The sequence below is a fragment of the Amblyomma maculatum genome, chromosome 10 (assembly GCF_055883805.1).
Source record: "Amblyomma maculatum isolate TAMU_Amacu chromosome 10, ASM5588380v1, whole genome shotgun sequence".
Taxonomy (NCBI): Eukaryota; Metazoa; Arthropoda; class Arachnida; order Ixodida; family Ixodidae; genus Amblyomma; species Amblyomma maculatum.
Window position 1 is genome coordinate 142,288,162 of NC_139353.1, and position 26,415 is coordinate 142,314,576.

General features: G+C 49.2%; 1 pseudogene; it reads right to left on the minus strand.

Moving 5' to 3' along the window:
- Window positions 1-24,862: 24,862 nt before the first annotated feature.
- Window positions 24,863-26,415, minus strand: LOC146177594 (uncharacterized; annotated as a pseudogene).

The following is a 26,415-nucleotide window of genomic DNA, read 5'->3' on the forward strand; positions in this document are numbered from 1 at the left end:
TGTCTCGCGTTTCTGTCAACATGCCGCTCCAGTCTTCTAGTGATTGAATGCCGCCTTCAGATGTTTTGCAAGCCCCGAGAAACGCGTTCCAGTCCTTGAGTTTTGCTTGTCCGATCCGGCATCTTACCCTTTCCGATGCTATTCGCGTCCGGAGGATAAAGTGATCGCTACCTAGGTTTTCCATCATGTTTTCCCACTGTGACTCCTTGCTCTTCCTTACGAACGTGAGGTTCGGGCAGCGTATTTGGGTTTGCTCGGTACGGTGGCCCCACAAGGGACAAAACGACAGAAGAGACGAAGAAAACGGGCTGTTCCGACTAGCATCTACCGCCCCCAGGAGCCGAGCAGCCTGGCGATTAGCGGCGCATGCTTTTTCAATGGGCGTCATGTTGGACGCGGCACTAGCTTAAGAAAGCCTATACTACTACTACTACTACTATTACTACTACTACTACTACTATTATTATTATTATTATTACTATTGGTATTATTATTATTATTATTATTATTGTTATTATTATTATTATTATTATTAGTAGTAGTAGTAATAGTATAGAGGAAGACTCGTTTCACTAAGTTGGCACTGAATTGTCTGTAGGTAATGGCCAAAATAACTGGCTAAATATTATCTTCACAGTTTTAATTAATAAAGATAATAATATTAATTATTTCACAGGAAGGGAAAGGCGCAGTATCTGTTGCACTTGTGTCTGTGGACACCAAGGGATGAAGGTGTCCACAGACACAAGGGAGGAAGAGAGAAAGAGGAGCCGTAGCGCAGGGCTACGGAGTAGTTCAGGTGTCCACAGACAGAAGTGTTACAGATACTGCGCCTTTCCCTTCCTGTTAAGCAATTGTTATTATTATCAATTAAAACTGTGAAGATAATATTTAGCCAGTTAATTCGGCCGTTAACTAGACAATTCAGTGCCAACTTCGTGAAACGAGTCTTCCTGTATGCTGCTACTACTACTACTACTACTACTACTACTACTACTACTACTACTACTACTACTACTACTAATAATAATAATAATAATAATTAGCAGAGAAATACTACTGTGTATTATATTATTATTATTATTTAGTAGTAGTAGTAGTAGTAGTAGTAGTAGTAGTAGTAGTAGTAGCCGGAACAGCCGTGCCGCGTCCAACGTGACGCCCATTGAAAAAGCATGCGCCGCTAATCACTAGGCTACTCGGCTCCTGGGGGCGGCAGACGCTAGTCGGAACAGCCCGTTTTCTTCGTCTCTTCTGTTGCTTTATCCCTTGCGGAGCCACCGTACCGTGCAAACCCGAATACGCGTCCGGGCAAGTGTCCGTGCTCACACTACTACCGATTCTCGTGGGGGATCTGTGATTAGCCTGCAGCCGAAATATTCGGCTACGTCCGCTAATGTTCTTCCCTTGATATTTTGTTTCCGGTACCCCCAACTCGTGTCCATGGCGTTGAAATCTCCTACGATAATGAGTGAATTTTCTTTGGCCAGCTTGTGCGCTCCGTGGAAGAGTTCGAAGAATTTGGCTTTTTTTTGTCTTGGCGGGCTGTACACGTTCAGTACGAATGTGCTCCTGCCCTTTCGCTTTTTCGGAATGATTTCGACAAGCGCGTGCTCGATGTTCGTCTCGGCGATGGTATCATGCCTAATTGCGGTGATGGCTTTGATGACTAGAACGGCTGCTTTACCCCCGTTTTGGCTCTCGCAAACATCGTACCCCTGTAATGAGGGCCTGGTACATCGTACCCCTGTAATGAGGGCCTGGTTCCAGTCTCTTGGAGCGCAATCACATCGGGCGGTGTAAGCTGTGTGTTTATGTATTGTTTTAGTAGGGCATGTTTTTTGCGGTAGCCTTTGCAGTTCCATTGCCAAATTTCTAGGTTTTCTTGGTCTTCCTGACGCGTCTTGGTCATGTTTACGCGTTCGTGCTGCTGCCTTCTTCGACAGAGAACGCCGTTAACGCTGGACGGTTGTACGCTCTTTCCCTAATGTTTTCGTTATGTCTGTTTTCGAAAAGCACTTTTGATTTCTGAGATCTGCTCCTGAAATTGTGCTTGCATCTGTTGCATTTGAGATTGGATTTGCCGCATCATATCCTGAATCATCTGCTGCATCATCTGTTGCATTTGTGTTTCAAGTTCTCCATTGTTGGATGCTTGTGGCTGTTTTGGAAAGGCTCTAGTGATTTCATGCTCCGGCTGTTGTGCTTTTAGTGTTTTTGTTAGTTCCTCGACATTGCGTTCGAGCTCATTTTGTTTGAGTCGAGCGAGTTCAAGCTCGCGTCTCAGTGCATCACTGCTCGCGTATTTAGCTCCTTTGACAGGAATATTTTTGTCGTTTGTATTGTTTGTGCTACTACTATTTTTTACTGAGTGCGGATCAATGGTAGATGCCCAGCTTACCTTGCTGCCGCCTTTCTGGGAAAGCTTCTTTTTCTGCTTTTCTTGTTTGTTCCCCTCCTGTGAACCTGCCGGCGACAGAGGTGGGAAGGAATTGGACCTTGATCGGCTCCTCGAAGTCTCTCCTTCTGAGCTGAACCATCGCTTGCGTGGTCGCCCGCGTTGGCCACTGCGCCCTCTTGCCCCGCTGGGCTTTGGTTTTGCATTTTTCAGTCTCTCGGTGCACTCTTTGGATCCGGTGCGATGTGCCTCACCGCATATTAGGCACTTGAGCTCGCACACATGGTCTTTCGTCGGATTTTTATCTCCGCACAGTCCGCACACAATGTCCGGTGTGGGGCACACGTCGGAACGGTGTCCTTGCTGGAAACAGACGTAACACACTTGCCTCGTGTGGCGGTACTGGTAGCACGGTAGTTCACCTCCGTAGTATATTACGAACTTCGGCAAGATCGGGCCATCGTACGTGATCACTGCGGTCTTGGTTTTCCAAGCATCCTTGCCTGGAGAATGCTTACTCCTTGAGTTCTGACTCGTAGGTGTGCTTTGAGCTCTTCGGGAGACGTACCTGGGTCAACACCGTGTATTAAGCCGCGAAAGACGTCCTCCAGAGCTGCCACGTTAGCGTTGACCTCGTACGACTTTCCGGCGAATTTAAGGCGGGTAATGCGCCGCACCAGGTGAGCTGTTTCTTCATGTGGGGTGCTAACGATGATGATATTTGATCCTGTACGAAGCCTTACAAGTATGTCCTCGTCCTTGAAGGGGCGTCCGTGTGTTGTGCGATGTCAGCGCACGTTAAAGATCCTCAGGTGGTCGAAATTACTCCGTAGCCCTCCACTACGGCTCCTCTTTATCTCTTTCCACTTTCACTCCCACCTTCCTTTACGGTGCGGTTATGGTGTCCACAGATACAAGTGTGATAGATATTGCGCCTCTCCCTTCCTGTTAACCAATTATTATTTGACAGGTAATATAATAATTTGTTCACATGAAAGGAAAGCCGCAATATCTAACACAGTTCCTGATGGAAACCTAACCCGGGCCTTCAGGAGAGAGGGAAAAGTGCACCGTAGGCGAAGGCTACGTAGTAATTTCTTAGCAAACACGTCCACTGATATTCAGTGATTCTAAAAGAGCCATTCGCAATTTCCGCGAGGGGCCGCATAGCAACTACCTTCCTCCGAATTCTCTACAACACTCCTGTTCCAGTTAGAGAAATCGAATTAATACAGGTCCCTGCTCACTCGGCTAATCCGGGGAACGAAGCGGCTCAGGCGCAAGCCAGAGGTTTCATCGACCGGGTCGTGCGCAGGCACTCCGACCCGAATTTCACGAGGGACGGGTTAATTTCTTTTAATGAAGCACACGTATCCCCCTCCCCGCAAATCCTTAGCGAGGGCGCAGGAAGTTACCTGGAGCCGACTACACGCTCCCTCCTAAATCCGGCGGCGCTTTCCCTCATGTAGCCAGGCTAGTACAACCCAAACTTCAATACATGCGGCGGAGGAACGACATACGAGCCCATCCTCAGGAACTGCTCGAACGATGATGATGATGATGATGATGATTGGTTCACAGGAAGGGAACGGCGCAGTGTGACACGTATTTTTGTGGACACCTGAACCGCGCCGTAAGGGACGGGAAGAAGGTGGAAGTGAAAGTGGATAGAGGGAAAGACGAGCCGTAGTGGAGGGCGACGGAGTAATTCCGACCACGTGGGGATCTTTAACGTGCGCTGATATCGCACAGCTCAAACGATCCGCCTGCGGCGGAATTAATACAGCTCCCTCCTTCCGAGCGGTAAAGCCACGCTGGTCAGCTCGGACCTCAAGATCCAACCATGGGCCGTCGACCGGGCTAATGATGTCGCCGCCAGCCATGGATTAGCGGCCATCTAAACGTTTCCCTTAGACCTGCTTGAGCGGTGAAATAAAGTTTTGCAATCGAATCCAAACGGCAGCCTAGGAATCTTGAACATATACTGAAATCGCAATCGAAAGAAGAACGTGGAAGTGAAAGCAGTGAGAGGGGTGCCGTACGGGAAGGCTAACAATAATAAATTGGTTCACAGGAAGGGAAAGATGCAGGATCGGTCATACTTGTTGCTGTGGACACCTGACCCGCACCATAAGGGAAGGGAGGAAGGTGGGAGTCAAGTGAAAGAGAGAGAGAGGAGCCGTAGTGGAGGGCTCCGGAGTAATTTCGACCGTGCGCTGATACAGCGCAGCACACGGACGCCTCCATCGAAACACAGTCGCCGCGGTCGGGATCGAACCCCGGTATTCCGGCACTGTAGTCGGGCGTCATACCACTGCAACACCCCGGCGAGCTACGGAATAATTTAGATCACCTATGGATCGTTAACGTGTACTGACATAGGACAGCGCATGGTCGCCTCTAATACCGACCGCCGGCAGCTGCGCCGGGATTGAAACCGTGTACGCCGGTACAATAGACTTGCTACCCGCTGCGCTATCGCAACGGGGTGTCAATGCGCAGGTCAAGGAACTGTATTCTATCCTGAATGCTGGTGACCTTTGATGCGTTCAATGGAACGCTGATTGTGGTGTGGTTTTTGCGGCTTACCGTCCCAAAGCGACTCAGGCTATGAGACGCCGTAGTGGAGGACTCCGGAAATTTAGATCACCTGGGTTTCTTTAACGTGCACTGACATTGCACAACACACGGGCGCCATGCTTTCCACCTCTACCGAAAAGCGGCCGCCGAAGCCGGAATTCGATCCCGCATCTTTGGGAACAGTAGACGAGCGCCGTAACCACTGCACCACCGCGGCGAGACCGGAATGCTGATTGTGTAGGATGCAACGCTCGGTCGCCTGCAGCCAAAGGAAGACAATCAGAGACACTTCAACAAGAGCTGGCAGATTCGACAACGCCCTTATCCGAAACCTGATTGACGACCTCATAAAAGAGATCGTAAGCTTTCTAAACAAACACTGGGAGGCGGAGACGGTTCCCGAAGACCGGAAACACGCCGAAGTAATTATGATTCCTAAACCTGGCAAACAGCTCCAAATTGAAAATCTCAGACCCGTCTCGCTCACCTCTTGCTTTACAAGCGGGTGGTGATGCTCAGACTGCAAAATTTCATGGAAGATAATGACCATGTACCCCATACCATGTTCGGCTTCAGCCCAAAACTCTCGACGCAGGACGTGCTGCTTCAAATACAAGATGTGCTCCGCAACGTACCCCGAACGGGATAAAATGTCATAAAGGCCCTTGACATCAAGGGAGAATTTGATAACGTCAGGCACGAAGCGATACTTAGAGGCCTAGATGACATGGACTGCGGACGCAGAATCCACGAGTACGTCAAAGCCTTTCTATCAGAACTGCCACCATCGGCATGGGAGACGTTCGATCGAACAAAATTCACGTGCCAAACCAAGGAACACCCCAAGGATCAGTCATCTCACCTATCCTCTTCAACATAGCTATGATAGGTCTAGCACGAAAACTAGAGAAGATCGAAGGCATCAGGCACGCCATGTGTGCAGACAACATAACAGTCTGGACGAACACCGGTTCCCTTGGGAAGAAGGAAGAAAAACTACAGGAAGCGGCCTCCTCTGTACAGAAGTATCTCGGAGAAAGAGGACTCGCATGCTCGACCGAGAAATCGGAACTGCTTCGAGTGTGGAGAGGCAAATAAAACCGGACCGTCCCAACGAGTGAGAACCTGAAACTCAACATCTACCTGGAAGGAATGCCCATCCCGGAAAAGACAACAATAAAAGTATTAGGTGTGTGGGTTCAATCGAACCAATGTAGTAGTCACAATTTTACCATGCTCAAAACAACAACGATACAAGTGACACGCATGATCACCCGCATCACCAACAGGCGGCATGGCATGCGCTAAGAGGACACACTAAAACTAGTTAGAAACCTGGTAGTGAGCCGAATTATGTACACCCTGCCCTAGCAGTGCCTCAACAAGAGTGAAATACAACAAGCGGATGCCCTGTTACGCAAAGCGTATAAGACGGCGCTCCGATTACCACGCAACACGTCTACAGAAAAGCTCATGGCGCTTGGATTGCAAAACACATTCGAAGAACTACGCGAGGCGCAGCTTGAGTCGCAAAAACTCAGGCTGCTGCAGACAACGACTGGAAGAGCGCCCTACAGAGACTCGGATACTGTGAGCAGATGCGAGAAATAGCGAGGACGGTAACGATCCCCGATGAACTTCGCAAGTCCCTCAAGGTAGTTCCAATCCAGAGAAACATGGACCCTAACCTCCACCAAGGTAGAAGAGAAGCAAGGGCCGATTTTATTCAAAAAATGCTGAGGCTTAGCTAAGGTTGAGCCTAGTCAGATGTGAAGCATATGGTGGCTAGGTCTCTGTAGCACGCCGCAGCTTTCGCTTCTCATTCCAACGGGCAGCCCTGTCTTCAGGAGGCATCTCAACCCCGTGTGTGCCTAGCAGAAGTTGTTGCTGTAGGAAGAAAGAAAAGAAAATGCACGGGCCTGCTACGGCCTCTGTAGCTGAGCCACCTCCGCTGCCTCGTGCAGACAGAACAGAGTATATATAAGAAAGAAAAGAAGAGGGAAAGAAAGACGCGCGCCGCAACAACAGCCGTCGTTCACCACCAGCGTGTGCAATGACGGCCTAGAACAGATAAAAATTTGGTGCCAGGCTAGCCCACGCCACAAGCGGCGGTGACCTACCTGTACCAGCCCCATCAGGGGAGACTCAGACGCGCCCCCCTTATATACCGCCGCTCCGGCATCACGTGTTCACTACAGCGCACGTAACGGTAGAAGTGGGAAGCGCATTGGTAGCGACGCCGCGCTCGGCCGCGCGAGCCGGCTGCCCATCTCTCCTGTGCTCTGACGTCACGCATCACGTGGTACTCCTTGGTAGCGACGCCGCGCTCGACCGTGCGAGCCGGCGGCCCTTCTCTCGTCTGCTCTGACGTCACGCATCACGTGGTACTCCTTGGTAGGGACGCCGCGCTCGGCGCGAGATGCAGCTCGGTCTCTCCTGTGTCGTGACATCACGCATCACGTGGTTCTCCTTGGTGGCGAGGACGCCCTCGACGGCACGAGATGCAGCCCGGTATCTCCTCTGTCGTGACGTCACGCATCACGTGGTAGGTCATGAAAGGTCAATGGTGGCGACACCGCCGCGCTCGAGGAGCTGAGGCTTAGCTTAGTGATATGCTTCGCATAAAACATACGCTCCTCAAGACACGACCGTGTACGCAGACGCGTCCTCGAAAGGAGGGCACAACAAAATTGCAGTGGCCACGGTGGTCGATTCGTCTCTACGCGAAGTGACCAGCGCCTCTATCCGACACTGCACAGTAGCAGACGCTGAGGAAGTAGCCGTTGCTCTAGTGGTGGCGGAGGGCTATAGAGCTGGACGGTCGCTAATGATACTCGCAGACTCTCAAACAGCCTGTCGATGGATGGATGGGAAAACTTTTATTTCATCGGTTTTTAGTGGTTCAGTTTGATTGCTGGCCGCGCCAGATGGCCGCCAGTTGCGTCCTGTTGGCGATCTCTTCGGCCCACTCAGTGACCCGAGCCTGGATGGCCGGGTCCGAGCAGCGCAGCACGGCCTCCCACTCCTCCAGAGATGGAGCTGGCAGCAAATCGGTGGGTGGCGGATAGGCCGCGCACCCCCCATGTAATGTAGTCTAAAGTAGCGTCGACGCCACACTCTTTGCATTCAGGGTCAACCTGCTCTTTGAATATATATGAATAAACTTTTGGGCAGGGGAAGGAGCGGGTTTGTAGCTGGCGCCAGAGTATCTCTTGCTTAATGAATTGTGCGGTGGAGGGAAGATTCGCCTTCCCAGGCTAAAATGGCGAGTTATATCATGGAACGAGAGCAAGCCCTCCCTCGCGCCCGCGGGAAACGAGGTGCTCACCGCCCGGCCGACGAAACCTCGGGCATATTCGTGAGCCTTCTCGTTCCCGGGATTGCCTGAGTGAGTAGGAACCCATACCAGTTCTATCGTCCTACCAGGGACTGGACGGTAGCTTTTAAGGATATTCCTGGCGGCAGCCGACAGACGGCCCCTCCCGAAATTCCGTACGGCTGTTTTGGAATCACTGACTATAAAATCTGCTTCGGTAGAAGCGATAGCCAGCGCGATGGCTGCTTCCTCTGCAGCCTCGGAGGTTCTAGTGCGTACAGTAGCTGAAGCTAAGATTTTGGTAGGCGTGGACTCACGGGCCCCAGTCACCGCACAAATCGCGAAACCGCGGTCCGTCTCTTCATATTCGGCCGCATCTATGTAAGCAACCGAATGGTTTCCTTTGTATTTGGTGTGTAATGCATGTGCGCGTGCTAGTCGCCTGCCTTCGTGGTGAATGGGGTGCATATTCTTAGGGAGGGGCTTGATAACAAGCTCCTTCCTGATTGCTGTGGGTATTTGCCTGGGATCGTCCGCCATGGGTTCGGCATTGATGCCTAGCCTCAGCAAGACAAGCCTCCCGGCTTTGATGCGCGCCAGTCTGGAGTACTGCGCTATTAAATGCGCTTCCTTGAGTTCATCAAGTGTATTGTGCATTCCAAGAGCTAAGAGCCTATCGGTTGAGGTGTTTCTCGATAGTCCTAGTGCTATCTTGTAAGCTTGGCGGATAAGACATTCAACCTTTTGCTTTTCGTCTTGGTAAAGGTGCAGAGAGGGCATGGTGTAGACTAGCCTGGTGATGACGAAAGCCTGAATGAGTCGACAGGTGTCGCGTTCTTTCATGCCCCTCCTCTTGTTGGCTATTCGCTTGATTAGTCTTGCTGTTTGGGTGACTGTTGTGGTCAGTTTATCTAATGTTCCTAAATTTCTGTGGTTACTCTGAATGAACATGCCTAGGATTCTGATGGTGTCTACTTGTTTGATTGGCAGTCCTTTGAGCTCTACCCTGATTGCAGGAGGCGGAGGTCTGTTCTTTCGATTGGGGCCTTCTCGAACTACAAGGAGTTCGGACTTAGAGTGTGAACATTCAAGACCCACCCTTAGAGCGTAACTCTCAATAGTGTCGACTGCTTCCTGAAGCACACTTTCTATTTGGGCATCACTTCCCCTGTTCGCCCACAGGGTAATGTCGTCTGCGTAAAACGTATGCTGTAGCCCCTCGATGGCGGTGAGTCTGGGGGGCAGTGTTATCAGTGCAATGTTGAAGAGGAACGGCGACATCACAGAGCCTTGTGGTGTTCCCTTTCCGCCCAGAGATATGGGGTCTGATTTGATTGCGCCCAGAGTGAGCTAGGCCGTCCTGTTCGTAAGTAAGGACCGGACGTACCCGAAGACTCTCTCTCCAGGATTCAAAAGCGAGAGGTTTTCTAATATCTCCTCGTGCGAGAAGTTATCGAAGGCTTTACAGAGATCAAGGCCAAGTATTGCCCTCGTTCCATGACAGTACCTGCGATCCATTACATCCCTCGACAGCTGGATCATGACATCCTGCGTGGAGAGGTTGGGTCTGAATCCTATCATGGTTGAGGGGATGAGGTCATTGTCCTCTACATAACTCTGCAGCCTGTTGAGAACGATGTGTTCCATTAATTTGCCTAGGCACGACGTTAACGAAATGGGTCTTAGGTTTTCTATGTTAAGCTTCTTCCCTGGTTTCGGTATGAATGTCACTTTGCCATGTTTCCATTCTTGCGGTACCTCTCCTTTCCTCCAGTAGGTGTTCATGAGGTCAGTTAGGGCCGAAACTGAGCCGATATCTAGGTTCCTGAGGATTTTGTTTGAGACGCCGTCTGGTCCCGCCACCGAGGTCGTCCTGAGTTGTCCTATCGCGTACAACATCTCCGCTTCCGTAAAGTCCTCGTCCAACTGTTCATTGGGGAGTCCTCCATACATAGGGAGTGGGCTAGTGCTAGGTGTCGTGTTCAGGTACATTTGACATAGTGCATTTAGTAGCTCCGCGTCCGTACCTTCATACTTTTGTATAATTTGTGCGAGGTGATCCCGCGCAGCAGATTTTGTTTGCATTGGGTCGAGCAAGTGTCGGAGCAAGAGCCAGGTTTTCTTACTGCCGAGCTGTCTGTTCATTCCATCGCAGATTTGCCCCCACTGTTGTTTCTCCAGGTCGCTGGCATGTGCCTCGATCTGCTTCTCTAGTTGTGCAATGCGCCGTCGCAGCGTTCTGTTGAAACGCTGCTTTTTCCAACGGCAAAGTAAACTAGCGTGAGCCTCCCACATGTGCAGTAGCCGCGCGTCCATGGTTGTGTTGTCCTGACCTGCGGATTGTATTTCGGCTGTGGTGCTGTGAACGTCATTAATAAGTGCGCTGGTCCAGTCTTTAAGGTCGGTTATGTTGGAGGGGGCGGTTTGTTCCCTCAGTTTTCTAAATTTGTCCCAGTCCGTAATTGTGGCTTTTGCGGTGAGGCGTTTATGTGGCGTTGTGTTGAACTTGACGGAGATAACGTAGTGGTCACTGCCTAGCGAGTGTTGCGTGTTGTTCCAGCGAGCGTCCCGAATGTTTTTGCTTAGTGTTAGATCAGGAGAGGTGTCTTCACTTACACTGTTCCCTATTCTAGTGACTTCCTGTGGATCGTTAAGAATGGAGAAACCAAAATCTTGGGCTGCTTCCCAGATTCTGATGCCTTTGGGCGTGGTTTTATTGTAACCCCATGCCGTGTGACGTGCGTTAAAATCGCCTACCACCAATAACTGCGCCCTGGCTGTGAGCTTTAGTACCTTCTCTAGTAGACGCGGTATTCCTGAGCCCGCGTCTTTGGGTGAGCTGTACAAGTTTAGGATGACGAGCGTTGTATCTCCTTTTTTCCTAGGGACAATTTCTAGCAAAGTGTAATTGACGTCGGTGTCATCGAATGTGTGCTGTATGGCGGTGATGTTTCGCTGAAGTCGCGGTGAGCTGGTCCCGCTTGTTCGACACGCCTGTTTGTACAAAGAATTTGTAGCCTGGTAAATTGATTGGTCCCCTATTTTCTTGGAGCGCTATTACATCTGGTTTGCTAGCTGAGCTTTGAATGTGGAGCAGCAGGTTTCCCCGCTTGCCGCGGAACGTCCTGCAGTTCCACTGTCATACCTCAATTTCTTGGCGAGGGGCCATCTTCGTGCTGAAGATGTGGCAAGGTTGGCGGAGTTGCCGACAACCTGTCGATAATTATATCTAGTCTAGCGGATTGACTGCCAATTGCTGTTTCTATGGCTGCTACTTTGGTTTCCATGGCTGCCACTCTAGTTTGTAGGTCGCATAAAATTCTGTCCTGTGTGTCCATACGTGCGTTGCTAATTGCGTCCCTATCAGTGAGACTTTTGTTTGAGGCATTGAGTCTGGCGTGATGGTCAGTTGCGTTGGCATTAATTTTGGCTTCGAGTTTCCTGATGTCCTCGTCCCTGGTTGGTTCTAGAGGGATTCCCTCAGGGGAGCTTTCCAAAGGTTTTTTGGCTTTGACGTCCTGCTCGTCCCTGGTTGGTTCCTGAGGGGTTCCCTGTGGGGAGATATCCGCAGGTTTTTTAGGTATGACTTCCGGCTCACTGTCCGAGGGTGCCGGACGTTTTAAGCTATTGGATGATTCAACCTCCATATCTTGTGGCACAGTCGCGTTTACGACACACGTGTTAAGAACGCCAGTAGGTAGGGGAGGTTTAGGACTTGCCTTTTGTTTTTATGTAGAAACTGACGCTCTCGTGATTCTTTCGAGGATTTCTATTTTCATTATGTGAGCCAACTGCTCTCTCAGAAGTTTGTTTTCTGCTGCCAGCTGCTTTTCTAGAGGAGTAGAAGGCGCCATAATGGCTGCACTGCTCACCTCTGCGTAGGTGCCTTGGCTTAGAAGCGGGGGGAATGCTTGGTCCATTCCTTCCTTTGTCCACGCTGCGGGCTTTAGGCTGGTCGGTACGGCCGAGATCGTGGTGTCTGGTTTCCCGGCTCGGTGTCCAGGTTTCACAGTCTTGCCACTGCTCGGCTGTCGCTCGAAACGGAGTTCACACATCCTAGAGCCCGTGAGGGTTGGCCTCTGCATACGGTGCACCTTGGCGTGCAGTCAGGATGCTCTTTCGTTGGATGCTGCATTCCGCTCCTCCTGCAGATGCTCTTCGTCTACTTTATGCAGACGTCTGCGCGGTGTCCAGGCTTCCAGCAATTGAAGCACGTTTCCACCTTGTTCCTAAAGGGTTCGCACCGGTAAAGTCCCGAAGCGAACCGCATTCCTGTGAGTACCTGTGTGATGCCTGTGAAAGTCGCCACGACAGACCTTGACTTTCCTATACGTCTGGCGTCGGCGATCTCGTATGGGGGTTCAATTTCTGGATGTTCTCAACAATCTGCTGGTGCGTCTGTCCATCGAGCGCTCCACGTAGGACGTCTTTAATGGAGTTGTCTGGTGCCGCGATGTACGCATTAACGCGTAGCGTCTGGTCTTCGATTTGCACGTATTGCAGGGCTACGTACGCTTCGGTCCTTTTAGTGCAAGGCGAGCTTACGGTGAAGGAGTTATTGGTGGGATTGATCCTCACCTGATCGAGGTACTGGGCTTCCTCTAAGTTTTGCTCGGCTCCTTTACACACGGCGCGCAGGAGCGTCTCTGCAGTGGTTGCACGGAGGTTAAAACCACCTTGAGGCCTAAATACCACTTTATAGTGTTCTATCGGTAGTCGAGAGAGCGGCTTCCTTCTCGATAGCTGCCTCTTGGCCCGGGGGCTTAGGAGCTGCGTTGGCGTCCGTGACCCGAATCGGCGGTGTGTTGTCAGGCTTCGGATGGGCCCTGTCGTGGGCTTTGATGGCCAATGTCCACAATGCAGGATTGTTATATTCCTCCCCGGTGATCTCGTCCCCCTCCACCGTGTACACCATAATGTAGGATCGCGGTGGAACTTGATGTGGAACTCAGTCGGAACGCGGCGGCCTAGCTCGCCCGCGTAGCCGATGATCACAAAAATGACCAAAATTGGGCCGCAGGACGGTACTTGTCAACTGACAGTCACTCTACGTGGTCACCACCAGCGTTCTTGAGTCGTGTAGAACAAAACTCGCGAACAAATTTCATGAATGGTAGGATTGTCACGCGCTCCGTATACTCCTCGAAGCGAGCGACAGAATTAAAAACCACGAAGAAAACAAGACCAGACACAAAATTATGTAGGTACCGGGGCACATGGGGGCGGCAGGGAACCAAGAGGCAGACAGGATAGCTCGAGCATACACTACTTTCCGAGCATCCGACGCGTCCGCGGAACTTTTTCAAGCACCCAAGGTATACCCGGCCATACTAGAAAACTATAGAGGAAGAAGAATGCGATATCCCCCACCGCACAGTTCTCTCACCAGAGAAGAAGCTCTCATATAGAGACAATTACAGACGGGTTCATACTCAAACCTACTCATACTAAACAAAATGCACCGTACCATATATGCTGACAGATTTCCGTGGTGAGATGAAAAACCAACACTATATGACATAACATGGGCCTGTCAAAACATAGATGTGGTCCCCAAATTCGAAAGCCGAGTGCGGAGCAATGGGAAACTCTGCTGTCCAGCGACCGCTGCGAAGTCCAGCAAGGTCTGGTACAGCGAGCCCAACGGGCAGCAGTAGCCAGCGGAGCCCTGGACTGAGGGCAACCGACCATTGTACAAAGTGGGCGAAGTCGACGGAGAAGACTTGTGGATTCAACAAGCAGACATCTCTGAAGACGTCCCAAACACCGCCAAGAAATATAGGGCTAAATAAAGTTTTTCCTCCTTCCTGCATGTCATGGCACAGCACACGGACGCCTCTTCGTTTCGCAACGAATGGTATTTGTGTTGCGCTAGTGGCTATATCTGGAGTCTGTTCCGCTGCAAATAAGCCTGAAGAAGGCTGGGTTGAGGACGGAAACGCGCCTTATAAAAATAAAGGCCAAGGCTTTTTCGTTTTGGATGTGTATTCAATGGATCCTTCAAAGCAAGCGTATATACCCGTTGAAGGAGCTTGCCTACAGTCAGAAGTATGCCCTTATTTCAAGCTTTGGAAAAAAGACTTTAGGCAAAAATATTTTTCTAAGCTCTCTATACTGGGTTTGGTAATAGACCGACCCGGTCTGACCTGTCCACTGTGAAAAAAGAGCCTCTCGCTGGCATAGCCAATTCATGTTGCGAGATTGAGGTCGAACAATAGGGTGCAAGGTAATAGTTACGAATACCGAAGTACCTTAGGTAGTCGGCTCTGCAAAAAGATAAGCAGCCTAAAAATTGATTGTATATATATATATATATATATATATATATATATATATATATATATATATATATATATATAATGAAATCAACGTTCACTACGACATTAGAGAAACTCTCCGTACACTTCCTCTTCCTGATAAATCTCTCACTACCGCGCAAATCCGCATTCTTAGACGCATACAACTAAATACACTGCTTACTCCTGCCCGATCTTTTCTATACAGAATCATACATTCCCCTGCATGCCCAAATTGCCCAGAACACTATGCAAACTTGGAGCATTGCATCTTTTCATGCCCTGTCGCCCTCCAATCTCCTCTCTTTCCACATCCTCCTCCCCCAAAGTGGCAGGCTTGGTTAGTCTCTGACCAGCTGCAAGATCAGTTGGCCTTGGTGACCCTGGCCCAGGACATTCTTAATGCTTAATGTAATGCGTTAAATAAAGTTGTTTCCTCCTCCTATATATATATATATATATATGTGTGTGTGTGTGTGTGTGTGTGTGTGTGTGTGTGTGTGTGTGTGTGTGTGTGTGTGTGTGTGTGTGTGTGTGTGTGTGTGTGTGTGTGTGTGTGTGTGTGTGTGTGTGTGTGTGTGTGTGTGTGTGTGTGTGTGTGTGTGTGTGTGTGTGTGTGTGTGTGTGTGTGTGTGTGTGTGTGTGTGTGTGTGTGTGTGTGTGTGTGTGTGTGTGTGTGTGTGTGTGTGTGTTGCCATGGGGAATATGGCATTTCAGTCGATTGCTCTATGAAGCTAAAATGACTACAGTAGCTCAGAGATGTATGTTCGAATGCAATAAGTTGCCCTGGCTGATAATTGTGCCTGTTGTCGCCCTTCTTCAAGATGATGCCTGCTGGGTCTAAATTTTGCAGTAGTAAAATGTGCATGAGTTAAGAGTATTCAAAAAACTCTACACAACCGCCTGACGTTTTTATCCATGCCATCGGTCTGGTAAGACAACATCCTTAATACGTTATGTTACAAATTTCACTTCTCATCGCCTCAGGTGGACCCAAGCGGCAACATCGTCACCTCTTGGCTGACAGAGGCTGTGAAGCCCGTTTACAAAGGGCGGGTTCTTGGCTGCCTGCCGCGAAGGAATGCGAGCATCTTCCCTGAAGTGCCGGCGCTAGAGGTGGCCTTCTCTGCATTTCAACGGGAGCTCAAAGAAAACGACTCCCAGCTATCCGACGTACGTGGCCGCAGAACTTGGCACGCATGATTGGGTAACTGGTTGTATGATATTTTATGCACATGCCCTGATGAACTCCTCGTTGGTTGTTTCCGGGATATACAGTGGCGCTTTGGGGAGCAGGTCCAGGTCGGGAAACGAATATAGAGGAGACTAGGTTTAAGCCACAGCAATGTTCAGTGTTACAGAAATAAGTAAATGGGCACAGTTCTCCCCTTACGCTGAGAATTGTGAATAATTGGTAGTTCCATGTCTTGTTCTCTTATGAGTTCTGTGTTTAGTTGCCTTTGTAGCGGTCAAATTTGAAAGCAGTGAAGTCTTTGTGGTCAAGAAACCAAATTTTCGTAGTGGTTCACCCATATCTGGAATGCACCATTGCGTCGGCTACACGCAAATTATGTTACACGCCAATACTAGCCAAATTCCAATGAAGTACAATTTTGGAAGTCCAAGGAGACCTAATTGGGAAAACTGGCCAAATTAACTGTGAATGTTGGCTTTCCCGAATAAGGTTAGAAATCGATATTTATCATAATAAAGACGAGGTGAAATTTTGTTTTCAATCATTCAAGTTTGAAGGTTACCGCTGAATTTGTTTATTTATTCAAAATGCCTTATAGGCCCCATTCCAGAGCATAGATGGGGGGAGGTAGCAACTGTAACTCTATGGAGACTAGAAATAAACATAAAAATTAGAATCAACGAAGCGCAGAAACAGTACGATAAATTAACTGCTGAACAAGAATCGAAAAATATAGTTCATAAAATTGAAACTTAATACAGGAAAATACAGCGCAAGAACGAAATAGTAACCACCAAACGCAACCCGAGAAACATGCCGTAAAATAAAGCGTAGAAACGTGAGTGAAAAATGCACATTGCCCAAAGAACATCAGCTTGATAGTTAAAATAAGCCGTAAGCTGTAGTCACTAGGAACAAGGTGAGTACTGGCGGAACAATCTCTCTTGAAATGTGTCGCGGTTACCTATTGAAAATATATTTATGAATATAGTGTTGGACAGTACATGGCGTGCATATATAGTATATAGTATAGTATATAGTATATAGAGAGTATATAGTATATAGCGTGTATATGGACATGAATTCTCAGTTTTTGGAGTTGCAATAAACTTCTCTCAAGTCAGGAAGATCACTCTAAAGCGATATGACCAGAGACAGCGCAGATAAATTGGGTGCCCGAAATAGCACCACGGACGCATGTAAAACGTTTTTGATGGTGTAGCAGCCGGAATGTTGTGAAGGAGCACTGTGTGGAAGGGGACGCAGGGCGGTGCTGTACACACCTCTGATGTAAACAGACTGTGAATGGCGGATATGTAAATATTCAAGGACATGCTTTGTTTATTTTCTGGGTTATGCTTGCTCCGCGATCATAAGCTTGGTCGTGAATTTTGCGGCACGATTTTAAATGGTTTCAGATATATTAGGTAGGTGAGGGTAATGCGGGCTCCAAACATGTGGCGCAAACTAGAAATGGAGACATGCGAAGCTTATTGTGGTGTCTGATTCAGACCAGACGCATGACACGGGACCACACAAGCGCAGTATGCAAAAAACCCTCCTTCATTCGTCACAGTGAAGCCACTTATATAGGGAATCATATTGAATGACGATGACGATATGTACACTGAAAGAAACGAAACTGAAACGAAAAATAAGAATACAACATCGCCTCCCGCTTGAAAAATACAACATAGTAATTTGCAACAACCAAAATAACGCGAACAAAACACTTATTGTTCAGGTAAAGAAAATCCTAATCTTTCTACAGGTCGGCGTACCCTAGTGCTGCGACGCAAAGGTTGCTCCACCGAGTCCTCAAAAGGAGCAACCACTTCTTCATTAAATTCAGCCCTTGTTTCCGGCAATCGCAATAATTCACCCTGTTCAGCGTCTGCGCGGCTTTTAGGCCCAGCGGTACCCGAGCAGTGATGAGGCAATTCACATGCCCATTGTTCTATTGTCTGCGATTGATTGCAGGGAACCCGAACTAGTTTAGTCTCGTTCCAGCAACGACCGTCGCTCATCAAAAAGCTATTTTTGCCTTTTCTGCCGACAATCTTGAAAGGTCCCGTGTAATTTACCGACGCTTTCCCACAGTCTGCTGTCTTGCGAACGCGAACGAAGTCCCCTACTCTAAAGGCTGGTATTTTCACACCTCGCCTCCTGTCCGTATACTGTTTTGCATACATCTGCTTCGTCCTAACCCTAGCAGGAACATTTTTATTCGAACCGGCATGGCCACCCTCTCTTGTCGGCAAACCCACTGTATTGAGTCTTGAACTTGGCTGGCGCCCGTGGAGCAACGTAGTTGGTGACACACCCGTTGTCGCATGCGGCGTCGACCTATATATGCCGAGATAGTCAACCACAGCAGCCTGGAGGGGTCGTTGCTCCAATCGGGCAACCTGCATGAAATCTTTCAGCACGCGATTAAAACGTTCAATCGTGCCGTCTCCCTGTGGATAGTACAGAAAAAAACAACGATGCGCAATACCCCTCTCTCTCAAGAATGTTTGAAACATTTGCGAGCTAAACTGAGGCCCATTATCTGTGACAATTTTTTCCGGATAGGCTTCTCGGCTGAACACAGTCTGCAAAAAATCGACCACACTCTGGGACGTCACTGTAGATGAAAAGGCAACCTCAAGCCACTTGGAATGATAATCGATCAGCGATATCATGTACAGTCATGGACAATATTTTGCGAGACGCCGGAGCCCCGTTTCAAAGCTGCTTCTGGGCCACTAGGTGGCGTGGTGCGCGCGTCGAGGTTGCGCGGGCCGATGACTAGGCGCATGCCCGTCCTATATGCGTCCACTGGCCTTTCTCCTCGCTCGTTTTGTTTGAAGCGCTGCTTATTCCGCACTTGGGCGCGGCTGGCGCTGTTTACTGCTCGCGCCGCTCGAGCTATGCGGCCGTCGTGCTCGGCGTGCAGCCAGTCGAAAGCGATAACAGCGCTCGTGCACGGGGCCCGCCACCTTTATACCGAATCATTTAGATCTGTTTCTTTTTTTCTTTCAATAATAACATAACTTCTGGCATGCGATAAAGGTCTCGTTTCTGCAAACTGCCCACTGCGATGAAAACATCTCGATAAAGACACTCGGTCCTTATGCTTCAACTGCGAGCGTTAGCGTGCATCGCAACTCATTCGTAGTTATTGTGCCGACCAAAAGCCTAAAAGAGAGAAATAATCCTTAAGCAACAAGTTTATTGTCATAAAACAAAAAATAAAAATAAAACAATGCAGACATCACTGGCAAACGAAAAATTCCTAATACTTGGTGAAACCGCCATCAGCAGCGATGACGCTTGCCAACCGGCGTGACATCGATTCGTAAAGGGAACGAACCACATCTGTGTCCGCACGAAGCCTTTCCCATTCACCTCTGATCGCTTCCCAGAGTGTGTCTGCGTTGACATTCCCAATGTGAGACCTCATCAGGTGAGCTTTCAATAGGCCCCACACATTTTCAATGGGACTCATGTCGGCTCCCTTCGGAGGCCATGGCAGCTGCCGCACGCCACGAGCGTCGAGAATAGCGCTCACTTTTCGAGACGTGTGTACAGGACTCCTATCTTGTTGAAAAAGGTAGAATCCATCTGGGAATGGTCCGTCAAGGACATATGGCGTTAACACACTCTCAATGATGTCGACGTAGGCGTCCGAGGTGAAGGATCCATCGACTCTCACCAGAGGCCCCAGTCCATTTCTTGACATCGCGCCCCATACAGCCACGGAACAGCGTCCACTGGAGAACACATTTTGCACGTATGGCGGGTCGTATCTATATAGGAGAAGAAAATCCGTACAAAGTTATAATTTGGGTCTTATGCATCAGGTTGAGCGCGAGTGAAAACTAACTTTTCCGTGTAAAAAGGTTTGATTAGCAACTGTGAATCGTTTCTAAATAGTTAGTACTTGAACCACGCTACTAAATGACAAGAGTTGTTTCGGAAGAGCAATTACTTTAGAGTAAATTGCGGCATCGGCACTAAGAAGCGTTTGCTAATGGACTCTCTTCGGAAGGGCGCTTCTATCAACATCGTGCACCTCCGAGATATTGCATGCTGAGGAGGAGTATTCGGCATTGTTTACGACGTATATTTCATTTGGGAACACGAAGACAGCAGTTTGCCGCTATATCCTACTTTATTCGTATTCTTCATATAAAATATTCAGAATTTACTTAGACGCAAAAAAAAGGGTATCCATACCTGCAATTCACTGGCCTCCAAACTCGGCACTTCTGGTCCCAGCGGGTAGAAAAAGAAGACTCGTCCGAGAATATAACTTCGGACCAGTCGTCCACAGTCCACCCTTTCAGAGAGTTGGCGAACTCGAGCCGTTCCTTGCGCTGTTTAGTTGTCAGATGCGGCTTCTGGGCAGCCATGCACGATCGGAGATCAATTTCTTTGAGCCGCCGCCTGATAGCTTTAGCAGATATATTCAGTGCAAGTTCCTTGCGGATTTCTTCTGCAGTCATGAAGGGGTCGGCCACCGATGCCGCTATGATCAGGAGGTCATCTTCTTCTGTTGAAGCTCTCGGTCGACCTGGGCGCTTGGAATCTGCCAGGCTGCCTCCATTGCGGAAAACGCGAATGGTTCGGGCTACTGCAGATTTGGAACGACCGGTACGGCGAGCAATTTCTCGCTGGGGAACACCTTCCACGAAGAGACATGCAATCAGTCTCCTGTCGTCGATCGGCACTCTTGGAGGCATTTTGCAACTGGCAGGATTTGCGATGAAATTATATAGGTTTTCCTGGATATCGCTAAGCAATCATAAATCAAGTAACGTCGATGGCTGAGCAGAAAATATAGGCGTTATGTGGGAAGAGTGCTTGCGCTATCTCGCCTTTCTACGATCAGACGATGCAAGCATGTGCTCATCAGCCTTATCACGTCAGAGTGACTTTTAAACAACTATAGTTCGAAAATTACGGTATTACATCACATAAAATGACAGTTATATTTTACGGCCTTACGTCCCCGACGTGATAAGGCTGATGAGCACATGCTTGCATCGTCTGATCGTAGAAAGGCGAGATAGCGCAAGCACTCTTCCCACATAACGCCTATATTTTCTGCTCAGCCATCGACGTTACTTGATTTATGATTGGTTAGCGATATCCAGGAAAACCTATATAATTTCATCGCAAATCCTGCCAGTTGCAAAATGCCTCCAAGAGTGCCGATCGACGACAGGAGACTTATTGCATGTCTCTTCGTGGAAGGTGTTCCCCAGCGAGAAATTGCTCGCCGTACCGGTCGTTCCAAATCTGCACTACCCCGAACCATTCGCGTTTTCCGCAATGGAGGCAGCCTGGCAGATTCCAAGCGCCCAGGTCGACCGAGAGCTTCAACAGAAGAAGATGACCTCCTGATCATAGCGGCATCGGTGGCTGACCCCTTCATGACTGCAGAATAAATCCGCAAGGAACTTGCACTGAATATATCTGCTAAAACTATCAGGCGGCGGCTCAAAGAAATTGGTCTCCGATCGTGCATGGCAGCCCAGAAGCCGCATCTGACAACTAAACAGCGCAAGGAACGGCTCGAGTTCGCCAACTCTCTGAAAGGGTGGACTGTGGACGACTGGTCCGAAGTTATATTCTCGGACGAGTCTTCTTTTTCCACCCGCTGGGACCAGAAGTGCCGAGTTTGGAGGCCAGTGAATTGCAGGTATGGATACCCTTTTTTTTGCGTCTCAGTAAATCCTGAATATTTTATATGAAGAATACGAATAAAGTAGGATATAGCGGCAAACTGCTGTCTTCGTGTTCCCAAATGAAATATACGTCGTAAACAATGCCGAATACTCCTCCTCAGCATGCAATATCTCGGAGGTGCACGATGTTGATAGAAGCGCCCTTCCGAAGAGAGTCCATTAGCAAACGCTTCTTAGTGCCGATGCCGCAATTTACTCTAAAGTAATTGCTCTTCCGAAACAACTCTTGTCATTTAGTAGCGTGGTTCAAGTACTAACTATTTAGAAACGATTCACAGTTGCTAATCAAACCTTTTTACACGGAAAAGTTAGTTTTCACTCGCGCTCAACCTGATGCATAAGACCCAAATTATAACTTTGTACTGATTTTCTTCTCCTATATAGATACGACCCGCCATACGTGCAAAATGTGTTCTCCAGTGGTCGCTGTTCCGTGGCTGTATGGGGCGCCATGTCAAGAAATGGACTGGGGCCTCTGGTGAGAGTCGATGGATCCTTCACCTCGGACGCCTACGTCGACATCATTGAGAGTGTGTTAACGCCATATGTCCTTGACGGACCATTCCCAGATGGATTCTACCTTTTTCAACAAGATAGGAGTCCTGTACACACGTCTCGAAAAGTGAGCGCTATTCTCGACGCTCGTGGCGTGCGGCAGCTGCCATGGCCTCCGAAGGGAGCCGACATGAGTCCCATTGAAAATGTGTGGGGCCTATTGAAAGCTCACCTGATGAGGTCTCACATTGGGAATGCCAACGCAGACACACTCTGGGAAGCGATCAGAGGTGAATGGGAAAGGCTTCGTGCGGACACAGATGTGGTTCGTTCCCTTTACGAATCGATGCCACGCCAGTTGGCAAGCGTCATCGCTGCTGATGGCGGTTTCACCAAGTATTAGGAATTTTTCGTTTGCCAGTGATGTCTGCATTGTTTTATTTTTATTTTTTGTTTTATGACAATAAACTTGTTGCTTAAGGATTATTTCTCTCTTTTACGCTTTTGGTCGGCACAATAACTATGAATGAGTTGCGATGCACGCTAACACTCGCAGTTGAAGCATAAGGACCGAGTGTCTTTATCGAGATGTTTTCATCGCAGTGGGCAGTTTACAGAAACGAGACCTTTATCGCATGCCAGAAGTTATGTTATTATTGAAAGAAAAAAAGAAACAGATCTAAATGATTCGGTATAAAGGTGGCGGGCCCCGTGCACGATCGCTGTTATCGCTTTCGACTGGCTGCACGCCTAGCACGACGGCCGCATAGCTCGAGCGGCGCGAGCAGTAAACAGCGCCAGCCGCGCCCAAGTGCGGAATAAGCAGCGCTTCAAACAAAACGAGCGAGGAGAAAGGCCAGCGGACGCATATAGGACGGGCATGCGCCTAGTCATCGGCCCGCGCAACCTCGACGCGCGCACCACGCCGCCTAGTGGCCCAGAGGCAGCTTTGAAACGGGGCTCCGGCGTCTCGCAAAATATTGTCCATGACTGTACCTACAGTTTGAAGGGGCCCAGCCAATCGGTCCCACTATATTCATTGCTAACTTCTGCCATGGTAGCGCTGTAAACGTCACCGGCTGCAGCGGTGCAAACGACGGTTTAGCGGACTTGTCCGCGGCCTGGCAGATATGGCAAAAATGGATCGCTTCTTCTACCTGTTTATTCAAACGCGGCCACCAGTAAAGATCACGTAGTCTCTGTTTCGTCCTCACAATTTCTGGGTGACCTTCGTGCGCAAAACCAACAAGGAGCGAGGTTAATTCACTCGGAACAACTACCTGCTCGCCGCGCATCAAAAGGCCATCGACGACAGAAAGCGCTTCCCGCACCTTAAAGTACGGCATTACTTCTGCTGGCAAAGCTTTTCTAAGCGCCCAACCATGTGCCACGTGCACAACAACCTGTTGCAGTGTGCTGTCTGCAGCAGTGGCCACCTGCAGCCGTTCCTTTGTTAGGCACTCTGATACAACGGCCACAATTTCTTCCTGCATGGTCTGCTGCGAATCACAGTGAAGAGGTAGGCGTGAAAACGCATCTGCCACGACATTTTGCGATCCCTTTTGGTACTCTGTGTCGAAGTTATAATACAAAAGTCGAGCTGACCATCTTGATATACGCAAAGGTCGGTGTCCTGTACCGTCAGCTAAAAGTAATGTCACCAGTGGCTGGTGGTCCGTACGTAACAAAACTTTTCCACCCCACAAGTAGACGTGCCAGCGCTCGCCCGCGAAGAGACAAGCAAGGGCCTCACGTTCCCCAGCGGAGTACTTCCGCTCAGCAGGAGTCAGGGCACGTGATGCGAAGGCCACCGCGCGTACGCTGTCACCATCGCGTTGCCGAAGAACGGCTCCCAGACCCTTATCAGAAGCATCTGTTGTAACATTATACGTCAAGGTCTGGATTAAACATTTGTATGACTGGGCTTGAAGACAAAGCTGTCTTAACAAGCTGGAAGCTACGCTCTGCCTCATCATCCCACGTGAACTGTTGACCAGATCGCAGGAGCCTTCTAAGCAGCTCGACAAGATCAGCAAATCGCGGCACAAACCGAGCATAGTAACCAGCGAGACCCAAAAATGACCTCAAAGTGGCAACATCGTAAGGAGCAGGCACTTTGACAATAGCGTCAACTTTAGACTGCAATGGTGTGAGCCCTTGAGCTCACCGTATGCCCTAAAAAGCATAGTTCTGGAACAGCAAATGTGCATTTCTGGTTGAGCTTCAAACTGAATCACCAATGCGTTTTAGCACCTGGTGTAGATTCTTGTGGTGCTCCTCACGTGTCTTGCCCCACACAATCACATCATCAATGTAACAAAGTACGCCTTTACAATCTTTCAAAATATGCTGCATTATTCTCTGAAAGGCTGAAGGGGCAGATGCAAGGCCAAAACACACTTTCATAAAACGAAACAATCATTCGTGTGTGATAAAGGTGGTTAGTCCCCGACTTTCCGGAGCCAGTTCTAGCTGGTGGTATGCCGACGCTAAGTCGAGCTTTGAGAAGCACGTTCCTCCAGCTAGTTCATGAAGTAATTCCTCTGTATGCGAAAGAGGAAAAGCATCTGCAATTACTGCCTTGTTCAATTCACGTAGGTCCACGCACAACCTAATTAAACCGTCCTTCTTCCTCACAACGACGATCGGTGAAATCCACTCCGATGCGTCGACAGGTTCAATTATATCTTCGGCCAGCAGGCGTTGTATCTCTACCGATACCTGTTGCCGTAGCGTGAGCGGCAGGCGTCTGAGTTTCGCAACGACTGGTTTCACAGATGAACGGCATTTAACATGGTGAACAAAGCCTTTCACATGCCCTAACTGTTCCGTGAACAAGTGCGCAAACTAGTGCGTAAATTCTGAAGGCAGTGAATTAGGGCATGTCACCTGGCAGCAATTCAAGGTTGAGCCGTTGATAGTGATTCCTAGGCTCCGAACGGCATCAAGCGCCAGCAGCGAACTGCCCTTGGTTGTGACATGAAAAAGCACACTGGCTTTGTTTCCCTTGTAAGATACGTCAGCGAGAAAGCAACCGCTTAACTTGATTTGTTCTCCGGAATAGTTACACAAATTGGCAGTCGGCGGTCGTAATGAGTACGCGTCGACTAGATATTTGTTTTAGTGCTCTTCACTGAGCAAAGAAACCGTAGCGCCTGTGTCGACAATCAACGACAATCTTATCTTCCCGATGGAAATGTTGGCTCAAATATCTTTCGCCGACGCATTATGGTCACCGATTTGTAGTACCGTGACGGCGTTGGCCTTCTCGGGCTTTCGAACGGCATATTTCATTTTCTTCGATTTGCACATGCTTGAAAAGTGACCAATTTTTCCACTAGAGTGGCAACGCTTGTTCCTCGCGGGACATGCAGTCGAGTTAGCCATATGCGATGACGAGTCGCACCTGTAGCAACTTCCTTGCTCAGAATCTGACCTTTCTCGCACATCTTGAATATTGTTCACAGTGCTATGCGCGAATTCCCCGAGCTCTTGTTGTGTTTGCTCAATTTGCTTCCCGATGTCAACAGCACGCTGCAATGTAAGCGAAGACCTTTAATAAAGCATGCGTTCACGGGTTGTTCGTGACGAAGTGCCTTCCAATAATTGGTCTCGAATCATGCTATCGGTAGCACTGCCAAAATTGCAAGTAGACGCAAGGTCCCGAATACTGTTTGCAAATGCTTGAAATGTCTCACCAGGCAGTTGTCTTTGGCGAAACCGGCGCCGCTCCACCAAATCATTCGTAGCGCTCGCGAAATGCGTATCCAGAGCAGCAAGCGCGTCCTTGAACTGGTCCACCTTTTCTTCGGCCTTGGTGTCCGCAGCCACCTTGTCCTCGGCCTTGGCGTCCGCAGTCGCGTCTGCTCCTTGTGCAAGGATGCTGTAGAATATTCGCTGGAATTCAACCCCGAGCGAGTTTAGCAGAATTGCCTTGCAAAGCTTCGGCTTCAGTTCATCGCAGCCGTTGGGCACAGCCGGGTCACCGGTTGCAGGCAAGAAAGGGGCGGTGCTGGGAAACACCCGAGTGACATGGCTCCGATACTGATCCTCGTCGCCAATATGTGGTGTCTGATTCAGACCAGACGTATGACACGGGACCACGCAAGCGCAGTATGCAAAAAACCCTCCTTTATTCGTTGTTGTTGTGGCTGTAGGAAGAAGGAAAAGAAAATGCACGGGCCTGCTACTGGCTCTGTACCTGAGCCACCTCCGCTGCCTTGTGCAGACAGAAGAGAATACAGACAAGAAAGAAAAGGAAAAGGCAAAGAAAGACGCGCGCCGCAACAACAGCCGACGTCCACCACCAGCGGTGGCGTGTGCAATGACGGCCTACAACAGATAAAAATTCGATGCCAGGCTAGTCCCCACCGCAAGCGGCGGTGACCCACCTGTACCAT